This window comes from Manis pentadactyla, chromosome 3, assembly GCF_030020395.1.
Source record: "Manis pentadactyla isolate mManPen7 chromosome 3, mManPen7.hap1, whole genome shotgun sequence".
Classification (NCBI taxonomy): Eukaryota; Metazoa; Chordata; class Mammalia; order Pholidota; family Manidae; genus Manis; species Manis pentadactyla.
In genome coordinates this window covers 163,073,503-163,099,533 of record NC_080021.1, presented here as the reverse complement: position 1 = coordinate 163,099,533, position 26,031 = coordinate 163,073,503, and the positions used below count along the sequence as shown (strand labels likewise).

The 26,031-nt window shown below is 35.2% G+C and overlaps 1 protein-coding gene across 22 annotated transcripts in view; it reads left to right on the top strand.

The window, feature by feature from the left end:
• PTPRD (protein tyrosine phosphatase receptor type D) overlaps positions 1-26,031 on the top strand; it is a 1,529,902-nt gene that overhangs the window by 556,253 nt on the left and 947,618 nt on the right. For all 22 annotated transcript variants that reach the window (XM_057498672.1, XM_057498671.1, XM_057498666.1 and 19 more), the window contains exon 5: positions 7,904-7,937. The gene's annotated coding sequence lies outside the window, so the exon portion shown is untranslated. The remainder of the gene's footprint in view (positions 1-7,903; positions 7,938-26,031) is intronic.

The window sequence follows — 26,031 nt, the reverse complement described above, 5'->3', positions numbered from 1 at the left end:
GCAGCAGGGGTGGGTGGAGGGAGGCAGTGGACAACTTGGACTTGAGACTTGGACTTAGGACTTTTAGTTTTAAAATCAGGACACCTTGGTCACCCTAATTGAAAGTAAGGACTTCTTCCCTTGCTATTAGTATTTCTAATTTCTTTTTTCTGCTTCTTTCCTATTTACTTCTACAAGTAGAAGCTCTTCACAAACTAAAAAGTAGCTTTGTTTTGAAAACATAGGACAGAGGAGCACCTGTGAGAATGACTTGTTCTTCACTGGAATCGGCACAACAGCAAGTGAACAGTAGTGGTGGTGACATGAGGCAGTGGTTAGGAAGCGTAATGCAATGCTGGGAAGAAGGGAAGGATGGTATCAGAATCTGTGTCTTTAACTAGCAGTGAATTCCTCAACATTTTGCTGGTGGATGTCATCAAGGGGAAGTGACTGCCAGTTGATCCTTGAGCTGGACCCAGGCAATCAGAACTTCTTACTCCCTCCCCTGTCCTTAAAATGTATGTTGTGCCCACTGTTCCCATAACTGGAGTCTTTTCAAGGTTACAGTCTTGACAGAACAATGTGTTCCTGGACCATCTGGACTTTATACATGACTGAACCTTGCTAAGGCCTCCAAATAAACTTTTTAAGATTTGGCAGGTGGTGTGGAGATGTGGTGGTCTCGCTGCCACTTAAAACAAGCCTCCTGTGTAAGTTCCTTTGCTTATTAACCTGCCACCGACCCTTCTGTGGTGGCCTGCATCTTTCTTTGGTCTCTCCTTGCCGTCCATGTAAGGGGTACAGTCTCAGAGTCACCCAAGCAACTCCTGAGGTTTACAGTGGTAATAAAAGCATTTGATTGTGCCTTTAATTTATCCAGCCATTTCTCTGCATAATAATTATCTTGTTTTTGTAGTAATTTTTTTCTTTTCTCCTTAATTGGAATATTATACCTTCTATTTTCCTTTTTTTGTCTGTTACCATTAATTTTTAATGCTCATACTTCACTTAAAGTATAAAGCTATTATCTTTACCCTTCTCCCACACAATAACTTTAGAACACTTTAATTACAACCCCCTCACCAGAAATTTACATGTCATAAATATCCAGTCTTTTCAGTCACTTTGATTTAATTTACCCCAGGATTATTAATATTACTATATATCATAGTTTTATCAGTCAGTGATATTTTAGATTTACCTATATTTGTCAGTTTCTTTACTCATAATTCTATTTTATGGTTCTCTTTCTTTCTGAACTCATTTTACTTCTTCCTAAAGTATGTCTTTTAGATTTACTTCAGTAAAAGTATATAATTGAAACTCATGGTTTTTTGTCTGAGAATATATCTTTTAACCTTTATTAATAAATTGGCATATAGATAGCAAAGGTTATTGTAATAACAGTTACTTTCAGCCCTTTTGACATATGATAATTGTCATATCCTCTACTATTGTTGAAAGTTCTCTATATTCCCAATTGCTTCTGTTTAAACACCTATTTTGTCTTCAACTATTGTGTTTATATGTTTGTGAGGTAGATTTAATTGTATTTCTCTTGTTTGTGACTCATTTAGCTTCATGAAGAGATAGGTAAATAGGCATAAATAGATTTTTACCTATAGATATATATCACAAGGTACATATATGATACCACAATCCTTGAACATTTTAATATGTTTTAATATTCCTCCTACCTATTGTCTTTCTGGCTATTACTAGAACAATGTTGGAACACCTCACCCATTATTTTATGTCTTATATGCTCTCTCTTGTCACTTTCTTTTCTCTTTATTTCTTTGGTAGTGTTATGGGTAGTTTTTGCAGTTCTGTTTTACTAAATATTTTGTTACTAAATAGTAAATATTTAAATATTTACTAAATATTTAAAATTCATTGGCTTTCAGTGCTTATATTTTTATCTCTAAATTTATTGGTACTATTCATTGACAGTGGTATTGTTCTTTTGTTAATGTTGTCGGGCAGCTGCATCTGAGGAGGTCTCTCCATGAGCACTAGGTGGGACCTCAACCAGCCAGGGGAGGGTTCTTGACTCTGAAGGAGAAAAACTCTTGAGCATGTCAGCCAAGTGTAAGGAAGGAAGGAGTAGCAGAGAATGGCAGCAGCCATGCAGGCAGTAGAAAGCAAGGCAGAACAGAGGGAGGAAAGGGAAGCTCATTGAACTCCTGCTCAGCGTAGGGCAGATCCCTTGCCAACTCCTGAAGCCAGGGTCACCTGGCGTATGGTACTTTTTTGGATCTGCACAGCCTGGGAACCATGCCAGGATTTGGGAAGCTGCAGAGCACTGGATGGAGTGAGGTTATGTTCTGTTAACTTCTCAAAGGCAAAGAAAGGAGATTTTTGGGCAGGCTACAAAAGAACATGATTGTACAGCTGCAGTCCTGTCGAGGTCAGTCAGGTGATGGGAATTTATAAGCCCAAATCAGAAATCTTAGGATCCCCTCCTTACTTGTCTGGAGTAGAACTGAGAGAGGGAAGACTTGTGCTTAAGTCTGGAAAATAGAATAAAATAGCAAAGTAATAAAGATGCTTATCACTGTAATAATTCTGAGACAAAACACAGTAATTAAAGCAGTGAGAAGGTTTTATTTAAAGCAAAAGGTACACACTCGAAGAAGGGGGAGTGTGGACAACCTCAGAGAGGAAGCACACTCATGGGCTTAGGGTCTGGGGTTTTATAAGGCCTTTTGGGTAGGGGTCAGCATAAGGCATGATGTATACAGGTGACTTATATTCCTTTGAAGTTTTGTCTTAAGAATAGAGTTATTTAGGTGACTGTGTTGACCTGGATCTCGGCACTGTTTATCCACATAGGTTCATTTACACTTCAGAGGTCTATTGCCTGTCCTGGTTGCAAAGTTACTTAATTGTTTAAGGGGCTGAAAGTCAATGAAGAACAGTATGTAGGATAAGTTAAAGAACAAGCTGGGCCTTTTTGGCAGGCTAAGTAGATTTTACGATGACATGACCCTTGTCCCATGTCCTTGCCCTACCTCAGTAACATCTTGTTTCTTTCATATATTTTGTTTTCTTCTTTTATTTTTAATAATTTTAGACAGTTTCATAATCTGTGCTTAGTAATTCCATTATTTGAATGTTTTGGTGTGTCTAATCTTGCTCCTTTATCCTGCTACTGATTCACTCAAGATTTCTTCATTTTATAATTATGGATTTGCATTCCTGCTTAGCAGGGTTTTATATTTGGAATCCCTAAGTGTCCTTTGTTAAGAGTGTGTCCTTCCAGAGAAATTTGGAGATTGAATGCACAGGTACAAACCCAGGAATATATTTTTGTTAAATCTTCCTGGTGGAGTTTCTCTCTCCTTGTCAGTAGTATAAATTCAAACCCCAAACCTGTGTGAGAGATTTTCATGAAAGACCTTTCATCCTCTTGTCCTTGGATTCCTAAGGCTCTTGGGCTAGGATTGATAAGCGTCCTTGAGGGCCAAAAGACTCCGTATCAGACATTTCAACTGTTTTCTTCAGTTTTGGGCACTGAAGATTTCCTCCAAACATTTCTTAGTTTTACATTTCAAATAATATTTGTTTTATTTTATCCAGTTTTCAAAAAAAAATTTTTGTAATGAGATTGCTTGTTCTTGGTTAATAATCTCTGATTCATCTTTTTGACTGAAATGGAGTTATTTTAATGTGTATTTTTACTTTAGCTCTGTAAGTAAAAGATAAAGAACTCACAACTAATTATGACTGAAGTAAGAGTTATTTGTATTTCAGGAGAAAAATATGTAAGACTTAATGTTTAGCTTTCCTTCACCATAGAAAGGCTATTCTGGACTTCGGCTTAGGGGTTATTTATGGCATATACGTAGTGAAGCTTACTCATACCAGTTCCCTCTCATTCTGGGTTCTTTTCCCCATTACCTCCCCGTTACTCATCTCCTGCAACTTCATCCCAACTGCAAGACTTGCTCATGACTGCTATGAGCAATGAAGACTAGGGTTTTAGAATGGAGAAAAGGAAATGCCAAAAGAAAGGAATAGGATAAAATTAGAAAAAAAAAATTATCTGACCACCTATGTATGTGTCTATATCTGTGTATGCAGAAAAATAGAGATACATATGTATTCATGTATTCTATATGCATGTATGTATTTCAGTGATATTACTGGAACTCAAGAATTTCACTGCTAAACTAATTTCCTATGCTCAGAGCTGGTACCTATTTGCATTTGTTTTCATAATTATTTCTGTAATTGGTTCTACATGTAAATATAGATATAGCTGGCTGATTCCTACCACCTGCCTAGTACAGATATACAGAGAAGGCAATAATACATATTTAATTTCTTCTTCATTTTATTTTTTAACAAATCATGTGATAACAATATTGGAATGCTATCCCACTTAGTATTCTGTTCCTACATTCAAACACCAGGGTTCTTTTATTGAAAATAGATGCCCTTTATGAGAATTAAATTGTCACATATGGAGAGGTGGATGGCTAATTGTAGATCTATTCGAATACATTTGCATATGAAAGGCCCTCAGAAAACTTCTTTTAAGAGAAAATTATTTTAGGTCCATGTGCTATTCACAAATCATTTTATTTGGGATGTCTCCATTCCTACACTCATGCCAGCAATTCAGGAGTCAAAACAAACTTCCAAAGTTTTTGATAGGATGTTCTTTCTTCTGTGTTATCTGTTTTATCTGGAAGAATTTCCATATTTTCTGTATGCCATTCTCAGGACCTGATCAAAACGCAGAAGGGAAAAAAAAAAGTGGAATGGCAAATGTATTTGGCACAAAAGAAAAGAAAAGGAAAGAAAATTTAGATTGATAAAGGTAGTGAATTAGGTGGATCAAAATGTTAGAAATAATAGATCATTGAAAACATTTTGTGGTACTAGAACTAGAGGTTTTGATTGGGCCTAGTCTTTGTCAATTCCAATCACATGAAAGAAAATCTCCATTTAAATATACTTAGGACAGACACTGATTAAAACGTTCTGGCTTCACATTTCTCTTTAATGGGATTTGCTTTGTTAAATTGGTTGCCTTTTGAGTGAAACAGGATATTACCATTGGATCATTGTTTTTAGGAAGCTGTAGATTCCTGCAGTCCCCGGCCCAATTATATTTTCACTGCCTCTGGCACAGAGATGTATGGTAACAATAAACTCAAAGGTGCTTACCCCTGACATTTTTTCTGTTTCCTTATCTACCAGTGCCAACCTCAACAAATCACATGCCAAGACCACACTCTATTTTTCAAGAAAATCAAAGTAATGTTGATGATTGTCAGGTATTAAATAATTACATCCAACAGTCAATGATGCATTTTTAATAATATTTCTAAAGGTGTTCTCATAATGATAGCTAATCACTCTTGTTAAAGGCAAAAAACCAAAAGTGTTTGGTTTGTTAAAACACTAGTTAAAACTTTAACCCTTAAAAAGGGAAGTATCTTTTGATGACCTAGTTGTAGACTCAGATTATCAGCACATGTTAATTACCAAGTATTCTACATTAGGAGCTTCCTGGAGTCATGAAATAAAAAATAAAAAATAAAAGAGAGAGAGAGAGAGAGAGAGAAAAAGAAAAAAGAAAGTTTTATTTTTTCGTAATTGTGTGTTAGACCCATTTTCTTCTGTGAGAACTATCAGGGGTTAGAATGAAGATCACATAATGCAAGGAGGTGAAGGTTAAAATATCACATATTCTAGGTTTAGGTACAAAGGATATAATAAAGTACCCTCATCAGAATAAGAAACATTGCTCTTATTTTAAGTATCCATCTTAAAATCTTTATATCTGTTATTTAAAATTTTATTCAGTTCAGTAATATCTTCTCTTAGTTTTGAATATAACACATGAAAACTGTAAGAAAGTCTTGAACATAACAGATGTATAGATAGCAATTATAATCACCTAAGGAAAAAACTGAAAACCTGGTGTGAGTAATTACATAGAATTGCTTGCTAACTTTTTGAAGCCTAAATGACTGTGGGCCCAGAAAAGAGTGAAGAAGGAGACACGATGAGTCTGCATGAACCTGCATGCTTCCTATAGGCAGAATCTCTTCTGGCATAGTTAATTTAGTCAGGAGTACATATTTACCAACACAGCAATGGAATCATTTCATTCCATGAAAAAATAAATTCTATTTTCTAAGATTATGCTATTAATTTCAGTCTTGTTGCTGGGGTGACCATGTTAATGGTTCACGGCAAATCTGTCACTGTTCCTCAAATTTATCTTATTTCAAACATATGCTGTGCTAATAGAGGGCTAGTAAGTATCATCACCTTTCGATACAAAATTCAGACCAGCAATAAAATAAAAAAAAGGTAAATCTGACAGAAAAAGAAAAAGAAAACATATTCCCATATGGTACAAAAAGTCTTAAAGAACTTGCAAAAAAGTCTTTCATCGATAGAGGAAATCTTTTTCAACTTCAATTCCTTAATTTATTTTTTTTCATAAAACCAAAAACTTCATTCATAGTGAATATTGCTGTTCCTTTAAAATTCAGGCTTTATAAGCAGAAGCAGGTACAAAACAGCTGTACTTTTAAAAGATGATAGAAGAACATAAGGAAAATGTATATACCATGTTATCACTATATTAAGTATTAATCCCTTTAACTCAGTGTATCTCCAGGCAGAGGGGGTTCCCAGCTCCAGGCAGGTTCACTATGGATTTGATGAGACCAAATAACTACAACAGGACACTGGGGGTTAAAGGGGGCTCATAGAAAGCTTTGTTCTCATAGTGGTCACCTGACTGTCTACAAGTGGCAAGGCCATCTCTGTCTCTGCCCCAGACCCCAGGCTCCCCAAGCTCTCTTCTCTAAGCTTCACTCTCCTGCTTCCCTCTGCCCTCAGTGTGGGGCAGAACTCTTATCAATACCAGCAGTAATGGCTTATTGCCAACAGGTATACAAGTATGTGCCTATGCAGTAGGCTAAGTATTACCTCATCACATATATAAAGTGGGTGAGATTAGGATCAGGTGAGAATCCTGGCCATAGAATTTCCATTTTTCCTTCTCAGGCATATCTACTAGACATTTCCAATGCCAAAAGAATATCAGGAAGTCTGGATAGGGAAAAACAAACAGGGTCAAGGCATAAACATCTATATTTATAAAATAAGATAGTATCTATTGAGTACTATAGTAGACATACTAAATATGGTGGGAACACCTAGAAAAAGATGAGGAATTCCTTTTCTGGATGTGAAGGTGAGCTTCATTAAGGAGAATTTAATTGAGGTAGCCTTAAAGAATGAATAGAAAGAATATTGAGGCAGAGAAAAAGAAGTGAACCAGAGTGTTGCTTAAAAAAAAATGTATTTAAGATACACTGTGGGTATTGGGAACAAGGAAAAATAGTGGGGGATAAACTTGAAAGTTAGGATGAGAAAGCATTAGAGAATTATGAGAGAATCTTAGAAAGGTAGGTTAGGATCAGCTGTTGAAGCTGCTGAATACTGGCTAAATACTTTAGCTTTTTTTTTTTGTATAGACAATCAAGAAAGTTTTTGAGCTCAGAAGGTGATTTATTTGGCATTATCAGAGCTGTGCATTAGGATCAGTATTTCATGATTATATTAATGCCAAGACTATATTAGACAGGAGACTGTATTTCTGTCTAGCCTTTAAACTTGAATATCAGAAGAAAATATTGTTGCAAAATATACATATGCATATGTGCATGTACAAAAAAAAGATCTTAAAAACAACCAAGTATCTAATTTGGATCTAAAATAGTAGGGATGAAACTCTTTTATCTGAAATAATTGAACAATTGATATCAGACAAGTTATCTTCACTGCTTATTTAATTCTGTTTCTGTAGATAAATTCACAGTGTTTGAAGACAATTTGAAAGTGATAGTTTTTATGAATATAGTATCAAAATACATTTTTGTTGTTTCAGATTTTGGTGCCTGTCAATTAACTGAACAAGTGTGGTAAGTTGTTTTATTCTCTTCTCAAATTTGCATAGAAAGTTCTCTTTCTGAGACTTGGAAGTTTTATTTTGTCCATAAATTCTATAAAAATGTGAAGACTTAATGTACTGAAAGCCATGCATGCCTTGAAGTAGGATGCATTTTTTTCAGGTATGTAACCCTTCCCTTTTTAATTCTGAATTGAGCCAAGATTGGAAATCAGAAAGTCTACTGTATACCAATACCAGGCTGCTGTTTTCCAATGGTTTCCATTTCACATGTATCATCTGTTTGCCCAGAGATTTACCCTGAGAAAACACCCAAATGTTCACCCTATCAAAGGCAAGAAAATGTCTTTAAAAGGGAAAAATAATTTAAAGTAGAAGCTTGTTATGAAAAAGCAGATGTTTCTGAATCTTAACCCCTCATTTCATGGAGGTATTAATAATCATAACCGAGATGTCACATAGGCTGATTTTCATTTTTCCAGTTCCATAGGTGACCAAAGTGGATTTTGTTTTAGGTGAAAGTTTGTTTAGTTAGAAAGCAGATATTCAAAGAGTTTCCTCTGTTTGTTGTGAATGGGTTATGACTCTTTTTGGGAACTTCTATTGGGTAATATTCTGTGTGTGAGAGGGAAACATGGTATTAATAGTGTGGAATAGTAATGATGACAAAATACATGTTGCGATGGTGTGCCCTCAGAAAAAGAAAGTTGAGAGAGGCTTTCTATGGCAGTCCATTTGGCATTTTACGATGTTTTGTTTCTTCTCTTTTTTTTTTCAACTAAAACTAAGATAATCCCAGAATTTCATTTTCAGCCAGATTATCTTGATGGCGATGTTTGTTTTCACAGATGCTTCACTTATTCAAACTCTCAGTCAAAATCTCTCAATTAGAAAAGCTATATCTTGTTGTTAGCTACTGTTTAAGTAGTTATAAGGGATATTTAATAGTGTTTATACTGATCGTGAAACACCCAGCACTGATTGGCAAAAAAAATTATTTTTATTTTCTATATTCTTACAAGAAGTGAAAGACAAAAAATAATTTATATTTCTTAACTTACATGATTACCTTCAATTATTGTGATCATTCATTGAAAACTAAGATAGATGAGTGGGTATAGTTTCTATCAATATAATTCTTCTCTGGAGAAGCTGGTACTTTCTTATCTCGGAGAGAATACAAACTCAACACATCTGTGTGCTCTTACAGTTCTGGGAAACGGTTTGCAACATGGACTTCCTTCACATTGTCAGACTTACAAGGAGAAGACTTTGCATCAGCTTGTTACTCATTTTATTCCATGAGAGTTCCCCATTTAGAATAGATTCCCTCTTGTTCAACTATGATATAGAAAAAGTTATGAAAGAGTGCTTTTGTATAGCATCCTACCTCTGCCCTTGATGCAACTGATTGGGAAATAAGAGATGGCCAGTGTGGGAGGTTGTTGAGAGGACAACAAGAAGTTTGGAGAGGTGAGAAAAGTTTACAAACAGTTTGGATAAGAAAGTGGAATGGGCCAACTCTGGATGTAGATTAGGGAAGAGTAATTGTTGGAGAAAAATAATTGTGAGTCTTACTGTACATTATATTAGTGTTTCTCAACTTCAGTGTGCCTATAAATCACCTGGGCTATCTTGTTAAAATGCAAATTCAGGAGATCTGCAGTAAGGTTCAAAAATCTGCATTTTCTATACATTCCCAGGTGATGCCAAAGCTGCTGGTCCAAGGACCACACTGTGAATAGCAAGATATTATATAAATAACGTGTTCCTTTTGCCCCCTATTCAAGAAAAATCAGTCAAGACATTACTTTTCAAGCATTTGATTTGGCTTCAATTTTTAGTGTTCTTATTTCACCATGTACAGATCTATCCTAAGATCAGAGAAAAATTGCCTCCTTTAGTTCAGCCACACACAGAAGGAACTGGGTGTTGCTAGCTCCCAACGTCTGCTTTCCCTCTCATTAACTGATTAATCCTGAGTGAACTATGAATGATCAAAGAGTCAATCTGAGTCAAATAATTTTCAAGTGAATGAGGTATAAGATTTTACCAAAAATAAATATATTTTTCTAATATTTCAGTATATTTAAAGGCAATCATATCATTGCCTCGCAATAGTCAAATTGTATGAACTAGTAGTGGTCATGGGGTTTAGAGAGTCCTAACTATAATATCAGTAAGCATTATTTTATTGTTATGTGTAAAAATACTTGGATGTATTTTTGCCTTGAAAATATAGTAAGATATCATTGGTTTTGTGACATTATGAATGTTATCTAGTCTAAATATTAAGCTTACTCAAATTCCAAGAAGATTATCAAGAAGGCAGGGTAGAAGTGAGACTTGGCAGGGTAGGTCACTAACCCTGAGTAATTAAGCCAGTGGTATAAGAAAATGTAATGGGCTTTCTGGACCCCAATCCCCTAAAAGCCTGGAGAAGGCCATGTAAGTAGAAGTTCTAAAATCAATCTGAAGTTTTCTGCTCAAGCTCTTTCCTCTAAATGGAAGTCTCTTCACCCAAACTGCATGTCAGAATCACCTGGGGAGCTGAGAAAAAGTAAATATCTGGCCTCACCCAACCAATTAATTCAGAGCCTCTGGGGTAAAGTCTGACCTCCCAAGGTTAATGGCCCTACCATCCCTTATAAGTTGTCCCTCATATTCTAGGAAGGTCTTTATCAGTTGGGAGTAGTTATCTTCTCTTTATGGAGGAGGGGCTGGAAGGGAGAAATAGGAGGGAGAGAAGAGCCATCCAAATGGCACATGGTGTGGATTCTGGGTAGAATATCCAACTCCCTCACATGACTAGATTTGAATGGCAATGGAAAAATCCCTGTACTGAAAGATATCTCCCCAAAGTAAGTCAAATGGTGCCTGAACTTGCACTTAAATTTCATTTGACTTTAGTGCTTTCCAAACCTAACTGTGCAAACATTATCCTTTGGTATCCATTACAGATTCAGAGCACTGAGGGAGGGTGATGGAGTGGCAGGAATCTGAGTTGTTATAATCATCTGAGATGATTCTAATGAAGAACTGATCTTGGAGACTATTGTTTTAGACCACACAGTGCCTTCTTTCCTAGCCTATTTTCAAGATGTTTCTTTTTCTTTAACATTTTATATGTATTATTCCATATTATCATGAGCTCAATACAACACAGAATAATAATACTAGCTAACAGTTATATGGTGCTTATTGTTTTCATTACTTTATATCAGGCACTGTTTTGAATGTTACATATGCCCTAAAACAATCTTAGATAATATGTGCAATTGTTATCTTCTTTATGCTTAAGCAAACCATAGAAGAGAAATGTTCAACTTCCCAAGCTCACAGAGCTGGTAAATGGAAGAACTGAGATTCAAACTCAGATTGTTTGGCTTCAGAGCTACTGCTCTGCTAAATTAACAATCAACTGTCAATTGATCCATGTAGCCAACAAATATTTCTGGAGCAGCTTCTATATATTAGGTGCTAGGAATAAAGGAGTGAGCACAACAAAATTGTGCCTTTATGGAGATTCCTATTTCTTGGGAGACAGAGGCTCTTATTTTTTTAAAGGCCTTAGAGTTCATGGTAAAAAAGACATGGGATTCAAATATGACCATTCCATTTGCTTTCCCAGTGGTCTTAGCAAATCTCTTTACCTGTTTAGTGACCTACTGAAATAATGTAAAGGGATATCTAAATGAGTTATTTTCATTACTTTACATCATCACTGACCATAATTAAAAAGTTTTGTATGTATGTGTGACTTAAAAACTTAGTTGAAAAAGATTGGCAGTACACACAAAAAACATGAAAGTGTAAAATGTCAGGAGAATGTTGGTGGTAGTGTTAGCGGTGTATGTGTTGGCATCAGTGTTCATAGCAGTGAGGTTTGTCAGACTGGTGATGATGGTTGAGATGATGAATTAATGCTTATAACTACTATTCATTAAGCACTTTCTATGTCTCAGCCATTGTACTAAATTCTTTATATTATTTTACTTAACCCATTCATGATGCTTATGAGGTAGTACAATCATTGTCCACAATGTAGAGCTGGAAAAATGTCAGGATTAGAAAGCTTAAACAATTCACTCAAGTCACATAGCTAAAAGAGAAATGGAGTCTGGATCTGATCCAATATATATCAATTGCTTCATGCTGTGTTAACAAGTCACCCTAAATCTCACTGGCTTAAAATAACTATTTGTTATTTTTCATGATTCTACAAGTTGATTGGTCACTTATCCTGCTCCAGCTGATGTTGGCTGGAATGTGGCTGCATTCAACTTGGGGTTTAACTAGAGGTCTCAGTTTTCCATTTGGCCTCTCTTCTTACATGGTGTCATCCTCCAGGAACTCTCTAAATGACCCTTATCTCTAGCCAAGTAGCTTAGACTTTCACATAGCTTGCAGCTCATCTCCAAGGAGTGCTCCAAGGGACAAGACCCACTACAAGTGCCTTACTTTGCAACATACCTGCTAACATCTCATTTGTCAAAATATGTCATATGGTCAGAATCACTATAAGAAGATATTCAACATGAGCAAGAAAACCTGGAGACATGGCTCAGTATTGTCAAGGAACATCACTGACAGATCTGACTTGGGCTTTTTTGAACAACAATGACATATAAGTACTCAAGAGAAAATGTATTATGGAAAATTCAATATTGAGGTGGATGGCAAGGTTCAAAGTTCAAGAGTCAGACCTTTTAAAAAGGATTTCTCTGTAGTCCAGTTACAAAGAAGAGATATAATTGTGACTATTTCCCACTGGATTTCTACTATTTCCCTAATCCAGGATCCCATTATCACAAGTACACATCTGTAAACAGGTGAACATCAGGAGGGACAACAATGATATTGTGTCTACTTAAATTAGCAAATTGGACCTCAGTTGAATCTTCAAGATTGACCCCAAAAGCATGCAGAAAACACCTGGGTCTGAAAGATTCAGAAGGCAAAAGACTCCCGTTGTTACCAAAGACTTGTCTGTAATGTAAGGAAACCTCTTAATATAAGTTTGTGGATAACTTTGACTTTGAAAAGGCTTGCATTTATTAATGGGCCTGTCAGAATGAGTTAGTTAGAAAACAAACATCCCACTTATCCAGAACTTTATCATCATGGTTATCAATTTTCCTAGCCTGCTGCACCACACTGCTCTCATTTAGGGCCAAGGAGAACCTTGATTGTCTAGCAAGACCATAATAATATAAAGAGTTTTGCTTCACTGCTTTCCAGGCTATTTTTTTTTTCAGGAGCTCCACAGAGAACAGCTGTCTCTAGGACTATAAATTTTGTACTTTTTACCAGCTCTAAATTTTCCATATTGCTGAAGAGTAGTAGGGATCAACAGCTTACTCCCATCATTTAGGGACTAACAATGTGGAAAATTGAGTGAACTCAACATGGTCACCACTCAAGGGTTCTCAGTTGTCTTTAAAACTTTGAAATAACTTCCAAATAAGAAAGCAGAAAGGAACAAAAGTGTATAAGGAAACATGTTTCTTGCTTATCCTTGGCACAGAATAGAAGGTATAATAAGAGCTTTTCCCTCTGTTATAACTGGAAGCAGGATCCATTTCCCGTGTTCTTCCAGAGAATTCTGCTTTACTAGTCAATAAAAATGGAATCCATATTACCATAAATAGAAAAGAACTAATGCCCTAATATATCAAGTAGGGATTTCTAAGTTGCACCAACAAAATAATTGGGTGCATGTACTAATGAGGATTCACATGTACAGAATTCAAATTTTGTATATGCAAAACAGATAATTGTGCAATCAAATCAGTGCCTTTGATTATGATCATTGTATATGCAAATTCATCACTTGCTGAAGCAGTCATATTTTGGCATGTGCATGCATAATTGGTGGTTTCTAATTTAAGGTAGTTTTTATGGCAGAAATAGTCTTACCTATTGGATCTCATTATTTACGTATTAGCCAAATACTATTTTTTCATTATTTTTAATTTTCAGTAATCATGTTATTGTCATTTTAAGTATGAAATTTCTCTTCGTATCAATAACATTTTAATATTTCTGAACATTAGATGAATTTAAAACCAATTAGTATATCTTATGTAGTTTCTCATTTATCCTTAAAGTAACCCTTAACTTAATGGTATATCTTATGATAAAAAAATTTTATAATCAAGATATTTTGATAAATATTGTCTTGGAATCAATACTATCTTACTATAAATCTCATTTTGTTATCAAATCCAGTACCAACACACAGTTACATTTGCTGATTATGTGTGAGGCACCTAACCCTCACAACCAGCCTCTGAGGCAGATTTACAGTATTTTACAAATGAGGAAATGGAGATGTAGGTCATGTGATTCTCCCAGGGTCACACAGCCTATGTGGCAAAGCTAGGAATTCGGTACTTTCAGGACTGGCTGCTGTCCTCTGATGCAACACCGACTCCATGTGAGTCGCTCCTTTAAGGCTGCTGTCCCTGCACCCCTGAGAAGCTGTGGTGGTACCACTTATTGAGGAATTACTTCCTCTTTCCCATCTCTTTTACCCTGTCCTAAGGGAGACACATGAAGGAAGTGAAAGCTCCAAACCTTTACTCTTTTCTCCCACTCTCTTACTAACCTGTTCTTCGTCCTCTGAAGACTCTGGGATGGTAGAAACCTGGGAGACAGACTTTATACCCGTCGCTCAGCACCGCTGGATCCCACTTCCACGTGGTCTTTGCTCCACCCCCTCCAGGGGCTCCTTCATTAAACTCAGACTGAACACCGCAGTCCATACGATGATCTGGCCTCCCTTCTGGCTGGGTCTTCTGCCTCCTGCCCCTTCTGTCACTTGTTCAAACTAATCTGACTTTGTTGCTCTCTCTGGAATCTGCTAAGCAGTCCCAGGCCCGAGATCTCGTGCACTTGGTCTCTCTACGCGGAGTGCTCTCCCAATATAGCAGCGTGTGGCTTCTCCTTGCCACCCTCAAGTCTCTGCTCAAATGTCATCTTATCACAGTGCTTTTTCCTCCACCTTGTCCTGCATAATCAATTTTCTTTTGCCTCCAGAACACTGACCCACCACACCTATTATAATGTGATTACTTGCCCAACTTTCCTACTATTATCCACAGAAGCTGTAAGAAGGGAGTGACATTGAATGGAATGCTCCTTGCTGTATACCCCTACCCCTGGCATGGAGTATATACCCAGTAACTAATTGTTGCAGGATTAAGTGAGCAATCAAATGGAGGAAATGCACAAGTAAATTAATATTATAGTTTCCTATCCAAAGATTCCCTAGTTAGTTGTTAGGATGATTACATTTAGGTACAACACAAAATGATTTTCTTTATAGCATTAATACCCGTAAATATATACTGAAGTGTTTATCTGTCAGCAGTTGCTAAATATCCTTTTATATGAGAAAAGCAAAAGGAGGTGGAACCAAAACTTATTGCAATTAAATATATAGGAGTGGAAAATATAATCAGAGTTTTTCTAAAAGACAGTAAAAGCAATAGCTAGCTATTATACTGGTAGCCATTATGTATCATCTCTGTTTTGCTTGTTTTACATATATTATATAATTTAATCCTCTTACAACCTTATCATTGTAGTACTATAATTATATCCATTTTATAAATGAGGAAACTGAGGCACAAAGAGTTTAGTAGCTCAAAGTCACAGATAATCCTATAGATTCATATTACAAACTTAAAAAATACTGTAAATTATTGTTCAATACTATCCCAAATCATCCTGATTAAGGTTCCTAGTTTGAAATATTTTTTCCACAAGAGTGAGATTATTGCATCCTTTTACACTCATCTCAGAATGCATGCTTATAGCTTATTCTTTCTGTCTCAGGAATTATCTTGGAGAAATTAACAAATGCATTAATATGTACATGCTACATATTTTCCTGGACTAATACCTATAATTATAGGAATAAAAATATTTTAGTTTTCTTTCTCTCGTATGGAAGTTTTAGCCTGGCATATTTGAGCCTTGCCAGTTAAAATACATTTTTTGACTCATGTTTCTTCATAAACTTGTAAATAAGAACAAGCCTATGATTGAAAACTAGTTTTTCAATGAAGCCTTAGAATCATTTACTATTGCCTTTAATATCTGATTGATGCTTAGCACTAAGGTACCTACACATCCTAGTTTACTCGGACAGTTCCAATTCATATGTGTTTTCCCAGTGTCATTATTAATATATAGATAAATAATTGTTAATAATAGCCTGTTCTTGCACTTTCGTCTTGTGTCCAGTGTGGACAGTAAATTTTATATACACCTGTTTAAAGCAGATAGGTGATATTTACAGAAACTCTTTAGCCTGGGTATAAAAGGAGGAAAGATAAAGTGTCCTCAATAATTTTATTTTAACTTCAAATGAAATTACTTAATTAAAATCCAGAGAGCAAAAAAAAAAGCAGGCTGTCCAAAATGAGGCACACTATAACTGAACTATTCTTCCACTTGTGTAATAGAAATTACCTCAACAAATCTAATAAACCAACTTGAATTATTAAAAGAATTAATCTTTGCTAGAAAGAATAAAGCACTTACTTTATTACTCTAGATCTCTACTAGATTACACATAAACCCATACTGAAAGCATTAGAGAAGCTGAAATATGGTGTTCCATTTACTGTTCCACCTTTCCACCAAACTCATTCAAACAGAAGCCTTCTCTTTCGCCTCAGTGGCTAGTACAAAGAGCAAATTCCCTATTATCCTTAGCACCTGTACTCACACCCAGTCTATAGTGCCTCCTGGTGTTGAACAAGCACACAGCCTGCGAGTCTTCTGCTATTTCTCAGCTTGATTCTTCTGAGACACAAAATCCTAAAAGGCCCAGCTTACAGATTTCAACTGAGGCGGTTTTTCCCCTTCTACCTTTAGATAAAGGAAATCTCTGTTGAGGCTCAGGAGTATGAGATTATGTTTTATTTCATAATATTCCAAATAATTCAGGCAACTGTCCATGGAAACTCAGATCCATAGTGTACTTCCTGCCTTCTGCTATTATTTTTTTCATTCAGAGAGCATAATTAAGAGAAACAAACAGAAATGTTAATCACAATGTCTTTTTTTGACTCACAAAGGCTTTTACCTTTAGGCAATAAGTAAAGATTTTAATTTTTTCTTAATATTCTGCTACTTAAAGTGCATTTTATGGCAGCTTTTTCCCCTCTTGCTCTCTAGATTCTAACTATAACCACAGCTATAAAATGTTTACTAGTATTCAGAGTGGTTGACTGTTTTCTCAGAGGACTGAATCATCTCCGAAAATCTCACCACTTTCCTCTAGAGCCTCCAGGATGGCTGTTGCAACCACCATTCTTACCTCCCAACCCTCCCATACACACAGCCCTCACTCCTCAGTCTGTTTTATTTGTCAGGGTCTTCTCTACTAAAATACATTGCTGGATCTGTGAGGGAGGTTTGGAGACCTTGCCTCAGAGCTAAGCCGCTGGTTTAGCATGAGGCCGATCAGCAAGTCAGTAACCCTAGGTGATAAATCTTCATCTGGTGCCTGAGCCTCTAAGGGCCTGCCAGAGCCTCACAGACTTCCTAGCAGTCACTTAGACAGGATTAGGGATATCTAGAAGGCATTGCACAGATATATTGGAGAACCTCTGTGTAGCTAAGCCTACAAACTGGGATCCATGTAAGTCAATTCCGTCCAAGGTCAGGGTAGAAAAGTACTTGCCTCTTTTTTTTTAGCTGGAAGACTAAAATTTTTTCTGAGACAAAAAAGCCCACATTTGGCTTCTTAAATCTCTTAAAACGGCTGTCCCAGAAGCTTTATAGATATGCAAATGAGTCCCCTAGTTGGTATCATAATTGTTTTATGAGACAGCATGTTTTTAAAAGAGCATAGGATTGGAATCATAGATTCAAATTGCACCTGTGCTATTTACTTTGTTATCTCTGGACCATTCAGAACAATTATAGGGCCATGTCTTCAAATAAAAATCAAAAGTGATTATTTACCCTAAAATTATGTAGATTAAATGGGTTAACATAAATAAAATGCTCAGAAAGGTGCCTGGCTTAATTGGCTATCCCTTTGCCTGTGTACTAGGAATTATTCTCTGTGTGCCCACATTCACTTTAAGTTTTGTTAAGTTTGTAAGTACACACACACACACACACACACACACACACACACACACACACACACAGAGCCATGATACAGAGTAACTAGAATCCCTATGTGATGGGATATGTGCTCACTGAAAGAACCAGTAACCTACTTTCCACATGTCCCTGAAAGTATATATGAAAGGATTGCTTTGCTGTGATTACTGACCAAGTTATGCTTGAAACAAAGGCAAAATCTGCAAACATTTTGAGCTACTTGTGTAAGATTGTCTAGAACTTCACTTTCCTCTCATTTATCATATTCTCTGGGACTATGTCTGAAGGCTGTTGATCAAATGGAGAAAAAAATATATCCTAAAGGGAACAACTATGAAGAATAAATGTTTGACTGAAACCCCTGGCTGTCTTCACAGTGCTTGTGAGTCCAAATGAAAATGGGTGAAAATGCCAGATAATTTTAAAGGCTTCCAGCCATGGGGATGCTTGTTAAATGAAGACAGAACATGTGGATTCATTATTCTTTTTTATGTCAGTATTATGCTGCATTATGGCATTATGTTGGAAGACCTATGTTTTCTCAACCTATGAAATAGCTCGAGTCAGGAAATAAAATTCCTATCACCCAGATAGCACCTGAGAGAAAATAAAATTCTAAATACTTCAGAATTTGAAATACTGTGTCTAGAAAAATAATATATTGAATGCATGTATGTTCCATAACTTGTGAGGGATAGTGTGAGCATCTTTTAAAGCTATTTGAACATTTCAGAATGCAAAATGTTTCAGAGGGCTTTTTTTTAATGTCACATCCAATGTGGAAATTAGTTTTGCAACAGTTATGGAATAGAAACACTACTGAAGGTCTGAAACAAAATATTGAAGCATGAAAAAATTAGTGGTGAGAAAATCAATCACACTGGAAGTCCTAAGAGTAGTACTTAGTGATCAAGGAGTTCATTTTATTGTACAGTGTTGGCAAACAATCGCTACCTACCAGTTAGAAAAAACTAGTAACAACCAGGGGGAAAAAGCCATCACTTTAAAAATGTCAAAGTATTTACTTATTTATTTTCTAGGAGTTAGCTTTATTAGAGAAGATGTCACAAGTGCTTAGACCATGGAAGGAACATATTTTACAAGTTAGATGGAAATATGGTGGAGTCTTATTGAAGGAACTCCCTTGGCTTCAACAGACCAGGTGATCATTATTGGAATTGTACACAGATGGCATTTATACATTGAATAAGCTCTTTACATGAAACTGCTGGGCCCACAGAAATTCCTGGTGTTTTGTTCAGATAGCATCTTCCAAAATAAAAGTATTTATGCCAAAGGTAGATGGGGTACAAAATCTTACAGTAGGTGGCATGGGAAATGGGAAGTCCAGATAAACCTAGGCTGAGTTTTCTTGTCCTATGCCAACTAGAGGAAAGACTTTGGGTAAGTAAACTGCTGAGATGAATTTATAGTCTGGGAATCACACCAGAAATGCATGAGTTACTTAACAGCATAAGAATCAACCGTGCCAAATCACAAACGGATACTATTAGCACTCTGTAAAAAGTTATTTTAATCTAAAAAAGCAATTCCCAGATTCTGGAAGCAGAGCAACAGAATCGGGTGATAACTTGGCAGGTAAATTTAAGAACCTACTCAACTATTAGAAGGAGCATTGTGCATGAAGGTTAAAATGTTATTTTAAAAGTTGTGCCTAAATTGTGCGCACTGTCTATCCTCTGTGTCACTTCTCTCACTTGAGTTTCATCCCCTTCTCTTCCTTCTGCTTCATCTGCCCCTAATATTTGTCCCTTTAACAGGTCTGCCATTAGTCTGTGGTGAGGCCATTACTTAAGACAGTTTGCAAGTGGCCAAAGGCTTGGGAGTCATAGAATGCTGGAAGTTGAATCCTGGCTCTGCTGACCATGTGACCTTAAGCAAACCTCAATCTCTCTGAATTTCTCTTTCCCTGTTAATGTAACAGAGTTAATAATCGTGCTATGGCCATGGTGTTGTGTTTTGAAATTCGATGTATATGAAGTACGGAGCACATAATTAAGTATTCAGCAAATTAATGTTATTATTATCAGGTTTTCTCTGATCTTCACCAGCTGATAAGTATTGACATTTTAATGTAAGGTGCTTGCTTGAGGAAAAAAGTCTGTGGAGAATCATAGGAAAACATCTTATTTGTGGCATATCTGATACCAAGAAAATCTAGCAAGGGAAGTACTTTCATTCATGGGGGATTGCTAGTGTATTACTCATATAGCCCTTGTGCCATCTACAATGAATGCACAAAGGCACTGTGTTCAAAATATGTGTATATGAAAGTGTATCTGTGTGTGTGATCACTGAATAAAAACATAAAATTGGATCAGATTACTATATGTTTACCTCCTTGTAAAATTGAAGAATCATGTTGATATAGTGCAGTCTCAGTTGTCTGTCTAAATTCTTCCTTTAGCTTCATATGTAGGAAATCCACCCTCCCTTTTGTTTTCCACTTTGAGTTGTTCTAGTTTGTAAATCTGAAGTATGTATTTGGTTTCCTTACCCATTTCTGAGAATTTTCTTAGTCTCTATTCAGATAAGATTGCTGAAATTGTTACTGAATACTAAAGAATGCATATTCTGCACATTATGTTCTGTGTATCATGTGATGTCTCACTGGAACCTGGCTTTCTTTTTTCATGCCCAAGTCTACAAGCAATATGTTATACTACTTCATAACGAGAGACCCAAGGGGTTCTATTTCCCTCTTACAGGCCTATTAAAGGCCTTTGAACATGACTCTATTAATTTTTCTTCCTTTTAAGACTAGATTCATTTTCAGGACATTGACTATTTCATTTCATATCTTAAAGCTCTTTAGTATTTAAGAAACTCTTCTCTTTATTAAATGCCATTTTCTGTAGGATATCAGTAATTAAATACCTACTATCAAATTTCTTTTAAGCTGAGTAAATGGGTTTGGCCTCATAGGTGAAATTTAATTCCTAAATACTATTTAAGTCAATATGTATTATGAAATAATGCATACATATTATAATTAAAAAAATAATTTGATTAATGGGCAGAGGTTGGTTTTTAGTTATCACAGATGAAGTTGTCCATCTCTGAAGTCAGATATTACAGCAGGGTGGAACTGAGGCAGCTCAAAGCTCAGTGAATTCTCCTGCAGCTGTGGTTATCCAGCCATTTGAATCCTGGGAAGAAAACAATTATACATATCTTATACAAATAGATTATATAAGAAAAAAAATTTTTTAAGTGGAATTTTTTTCAAGCCTGTACACTCAAAGGGATTATTTAAAGGTTTTCAGCAATGAACTATATAATATTATCAAGAGGAATCAGTATAATAAAAATGTTAGGATCTAATAATAGTAAGATTGTCTAAACAATTTCTCCTTCTTGGTGCATTACATTATGAAAATGTGTAATACCACTCCCTTTACAAGGAGAACCTCTTCTCAGTCCTCATGGATGTTTTATTCTATTTTATTTGGGGTAAAATGTATATAACATAAAATTTACCATTTTAACCATTTTTGAGTATCCAATTCAGTGTTGTTAAGTCCATTTGCACTGCTGTGCAACCAACATACCTGTGGCTCTCCAGAATGTTGCCATCATCCCAAACTGAATTCCATGCTCATGGAGCAGGAGCTCCCCATTGCCCCCCACACAACCCCCACTAAACCAGTATTCTAGCTTTCTGTCTCAATGAATTTGATTATCCTAAGTACCTCATCTAAGCTAATGCATTACTTGGTAAAAACTTATGTGTTATTAAATGAAAGTCAAAAGTTTCCTTTCTCCTTTAATTATCCCAGGAATAAGTAATTGTCTCCTTTCTCTGAAATTCTATAGTAATTTAAATGTACTTCCCTTTTTGCTTTAATATCCCTGCTTCATATTTAATTGTAGAAGTGATATATAACTATACTTGCATAAAAATGTAAACAGAATTCGTATAACTAAAAAGTAATAATTTATGTTACCTCCTAATCTGACCCCTTGACAGCTACTAAGAAGTTTGTGGTATAACATTCAGGACCTTTCATGAGTATGGTTGAATTATACTTTATTAAAATCAGTATATATTAAAATTATACTTTAGTAAAACTATACTTTACTAAAAATATTTCTTTCATCAGTTAATATTTCTAGGATATGTTTTTTGGTCAAAATATGGACCCACTTCAGTTATTTTTTAATTGTTGTATACTATTAATTGTTGTGTAATATGAATGTACCATTTTTCTTTATTCCCTTCATTGATGTTTAAAGTCATAAAGATTATGCTCTCTAAAATTCCTGTATTATGAAAGTTACCATAAGTAAAAAGACAAAAGACAAATTGGGTGAAAATATTTGTACTATGTCTAACTGATAAAATATAATGTCCATAATATACTGAGTCAATAAATAGATGAGAAATGTTCAAGGACCCCAATATAAAATTGAAGAGTACTGTGGTAAGCTAAACAAAGCCTCCAAGTTTTAATCTCAGGCAGCAGATGGGAGAGACAGGATATAAATGCAGATCTACCTGTTTACTGCATGGACCTTGATCAGTTTTTAAAGTATTTAAAGTCAAATTTGGCAATGAGTTTTGCAAAGAAAGGCACAAAGTGAAACAACATCTATATTGAAGAGACTTCAGGTCTTTAATGAAGATCATTAGTAACTCAGATCTTTTACTGAGGTCCTTAACTAAGGTGCGTTCAGTGATGTAGTCATGCCAGACTGTGTTCTCCTTAGGCCCACACAGATCACCACCCAGGTCAGGTGCCTACTGAGCACTTAAGCATGCTAGTAGCTCCCTCATGACAGAGGTTAGAGAAAGAAAATGGATCCCAATTATCCTGCTGTAGGAACAGGATGCGTAACATTGTAAAATGGAACAAATGTCACCTCTTCTTATTACTGCAGTTTGGTATTTCTCAGACTGATTTGCAAATTAGAGTTAGCTTGTAATATTTGAGCCCATATCTTCTTTGTACCTGAGAAATTGGAGCTCTTCTTTTGTCTGAACGCTTATCTGACAGTTTTGATGGCAGAGACTCCTATCTTTTTTACTGAGGAAAGTATAAAGATTCAAGGTCTCACTATGTCCTTTATCTTTGTAATGCCAGAAATTTCAGTGAGAATTGATCATGCAAAAACACTAAATTTTTAACTTTCATTTAATGACACATAAGTTTGTACCAAGTAATGCATTTGGAAAATCTTCTAAAATTGCTATGAAAATAACTTATTTCTTTGGTAACTTATTTACAGTTGAGTTTATTGAATCAGAGATGATATAATTTCAGGATGAAATGTAAATGACATTAAATATAACTATCTTCATCTGCTTTCCCTGAAATTATATATATTTTTGTCTGTACTCAAATTTGTTTTCCTTCTAGTTATAATTTATACAACTTCATTTTAGTTTTTCCTTATACAGACTTTAAAAACATTTTATCAAAATGTAAAATTTTACATAAAGATGCATAAATAAAAATAATACCATTGTAATATCGGTTACATCAATTTTTCTATTAATTTATAAGCCAAATAATCATTTTTTATGGCATAAAATTTAATTTTTTCAGAAAGATGTTTCTTTAGAATTGACTTTGACAGATGTATCCTCCTGAGCTTTATTTTACTTGGTAAAATTTTGCAAGTGATAGTTTACTGATCATGTTGCTGGGGAGCTTAAGAAAGACCTTTTGTGATATTTTATTAAATAAACTTTTGAACAAATTCAGGATCTAGTTTTTATTTTTAAATTATTTTTTTTCAATATCAGTACATAATCAAGAGATAAGTTTAAGAAATACACCAAAATTTTTTTAAAAAAAAATATCCCTTTACCCAAAAATCTGTTGACCTTTTTGATATCCTTTATATATTTAGGTCTACACTCTTGTATTACATATATTTACTAAAAGACATTTTTTTATTTGCCCTTTTTGTAACCTTTTTTTTACCCATTTAAAATAAACATTGCTATATTCCTGATGACTCATTATTTTAAGTAGTGTATTTTATTTCTTAAAATCATTTCCAAATAAGCAATGCAGCTAGGATATATCGGGGATGAAATGTCTCTCTTTCATGAATTTTTTTTTCATTATTCTGTTCATGGCTCATTTTACAAGATTTCTGTCTGATTAAACCAGAACCAGGCTATTTGTTTCAGTTCAGGAATTAGTGCTTTCTCATGTTCTGTATAGCATAAATTCCTAAATGTTGAATTCTAGTAATTTCACTTAACATTATAAATAAAGCATTCTCTTGCTTTTGTTTGTCTTCAATAAAGTCTACCTCTAGGAAATGAAAATCATTTGCTGTCCACAGGTGACCTACTCTCAGTGATTCAAGAATAGGTTGATCAGTGCTGCTTATTTAGAAGGCTTTCAAAATCAATACTTTTCATAGAGAAAATAAAACATCTCGTAAATCCTCACCATAAAGAATCTTTGTTTTAAAAAATCCCAACTCTTGAGATTTTAGACATACGTCACTTATACAATCAGTGAAATCTAAATTAATTTTAGTTTTATTTGACGATAAACTGTTCAGGTGCTAATTATTTTACACTAATTCATTCCATAAATAATTTGGTGGTTAGTAAATAAAGTATTTACATTTTGTGCAATAGGCTTATTACCAGAATAAGTATATCCCCAGGATATTGATAACTTCAAAGGCAGAATCTCATTCAGAAGAGCAAAGACATAAGATTATATTTTAACATCTTCACAGATCAATGCTACATTTATATCAAAATCATTTTCTTATAACTATGTTCGATTACTGTAACTCTAATGAGTGAATACATTTCATTATATTGAGAACCTTAAGAATCCTGTACTATATGTTTCTAGAATTTAGACATTCTAAGAGTTATAGGTTTGGGAATGAGAGCTTTGGTTGTACAAATATCTGTTTGAGAGAAGCATAGAGAGACTGGAAAAAGCCATAGGTCAACATCACACAAGGAAGGAGGTAAAACTTTGATCATTTCCTAACCTATCTATTTGAACCCATTTAATAGTCTATAATATTTGTTTTGAAAAAAAAATAGACATCTACAAGTATATTTTGATTATAAGATCTTTTAACCCAGTGAGAACAGCTGTCCATTTAGTTGTATTGGCCATAACTATACTTGAATAAATGGAATTTTACAGAATTGCCTCAACTAAAAATAGCAGGCAAACATCTTCAGCTGAAGAGGACAATTGGGGAATCAATTAATGAGTTAGATGGTCATTGACATTTTCCTTTTATGGAAACATTATTTATTTGGCTGTATAAAAAAACTTCAGTTTTTGTTAAAACTAATATCAACTGTATGTGAAATGATGATGTATTCCGATTTATACATTTATAATGACCTATTTTAAATTGCACTGCTGAACATGAAGCTCAGTCAATATCTGCAGTTATGTAATAGAAGTACACGATCTTAAGTTGCATAGTGACTCTCCTGTATGATAAAGCTATAAATAAAAAAGTGATTCAATAGTTTTCTTGGTTTTCCTCTCTGCTGAGGGAATAACCTGTGCCCGAGCTTTAGCATATGTTGCATAGTATTCTCCAACTCAGTGTTTGGCAAAGGCATCCTTAAAGTTTCTCCGGCCAGATAAAAGTCAGCCTTGACTTCTCTCTCTCACATGCTCATATCCAGTCCATCAGTGAATTCTGTGGGTTATACAATCAAAATATACCTATAATTTGACTTCCTCTTACTCCCTCCACTGCTATCACTCTGGTTAAGTCACCATGAGGCTCTGTCTGGATTGCTGAAAGCACTTCTTCCTAGTCTTTTTGCTTCTACCTTTGTACTGTCCACACTTGATGCTGGTCACAGCACACACTGAATCTTTGAAAATGAAGTCAAGTTATATCAGTCTTCATCTCAAAACCATCGCTTCACATCGCACTGAGAATATAGCCACAATTTTTATGGCAGTCTCTAGGGTCCCATATAACTAGGACCTTTCCTC